The following is a 1604-nucleotide window of genomic DNA, read 5'->3' as shown; positions in this document are numbered from 1 at the left end:
GAATGCTTTCCCCTGGTTGCATATTCCAGTCTTTTTTAAATGAATGTAATAATAACTACTAACAGCATAGGGTAATTACAGCAGTAAATTACGATCTAGAGTTTGAGACTATTGCATTGTAAGTAAATTACTTTCATATTCCTTTTGCTTTGTGTACATTTCAAATTAGCATATGGATGGTTAAGATCTTTTTTTTTTTTTAATAACCAAAAGACTGTTTACAAGGATTTCTATTCTGTATCTACCTAATTACAGAATGATGCTTGCAGCCCTTACTTAAAAAAAAACAAACCACTACAGACTGCAAACAAAGAATATCAACTACTACATACAAGTTTTAAGGGCCACCTAGTGGGATTACTCTGCAAGTAACCCTATAAACACCAAATAGAATAATTCCTAATAAGCATTTTATTGTTAAAAAAAAGCCCCAAAACCCACAAACCAACCAAAGAACCAACCAAAACCCACAAACCAACCAAGAAGATGGTGATTTAAGAGCCATCTTAAATTGAAAGGGAGGTGAAATCTGTTTTACACACAAAACTTTCTTCTGTTTTCTAGAACACTTGATTTTGTGGTCATGTGATTCAATATGGATTTAGAATTTGCAAGGAGATTTAAGTCTAGTTTCTGTTTTACAGTAAGTTTCCATACTGACTGGCAGTTTTAATTTAAGGAATTTTGCTGGTGTAGCCAGATGCATCACTATTTTGAATGTATTGCTTTTTCACAACACTAAATCAACTTTCTTAAACTCAAAAACATATTTAAGAAACTTTCTTGGTGCTGTTTTGTCTGACAAGAGAAAGTACCAAGAAAGGGTAGTCTTGTTATAGCCATGAGAGTGGAAAAACAGAGGAGGGAAAGGTTTGTGAACTGAGGTAGTACTTTAAGGACCAAGCAGTGTAAATGGAAAAAAGTATGCAAGTGATGCTTTCAAAAAGTAAGAAACTTAGAACTGTATCAGTCTCACAGAAAAGGCAGACAGTAACTGAAATCAAGGTATGTTACCATGGGGAAGGAAAGTAGAGGTCATGAGATGGTTGTTTTCTAACCAAAATACATAACTAATAACATGGCATAGAGGAATAGAAGATCCTGTAAGACAAGTGTCTTTAGAGAATCTATGATTCTGGTATTTTAGAGTTTGAAATTTTATTTTACAGACACTTCTTTTGAAGGGAAGTGTCAAGCTCCTGGGATCTCAGCTTACCTATATCTAACTCTTAAGCCTTGAGTCAGGAAACCTAGACTTCCTCTACAGAAAAGCATAACATGAACTACATCCTTCCAGTTCACAAAATCCAAGATGAGGTTTACTAATAAACCAAACTGTGGAGAGATGGCTGTGGCTTTACCTGATCCTTCTGACATACAGTATCTTGTTCATATAAGGAACCAGTAGCAAGAAAAATTAGGGTTTAAGGTTTCACATGGGAGAAGTTTGCTTCCTTTCTGTTGGAAACAAAGAGTACTTGTTTGAGCTTAAAAGGGCTAAGGGAGCAGTTGAGATCAGCCTGGTGCTGTCTGTACCAAAGTGAATTAGGGAACACTTCTGCTAGCTCAACTGTGAAACCAATAGCAGCTACTGACACGCAAGG

Source organism: Antrostomus carolinensis, unplaced genomic scaffold (genome assembly GCF_000700745.2).
Source record: "Antrostomus carolinensis isolate BGI_N321 unplaced genomic scaffold, ASM70074v2 scaffold6294, whole genome shotgun sequence".
Lineage (NCBI taxonomy): Eukaryota > Metazoa > Chordata > Aves > Caprimulgiformes > Caprimulgidae > Antrostomus > Antrostomus carolinensis.
This window is presented reverse-complemented; position numbering follows the sequence as displayed.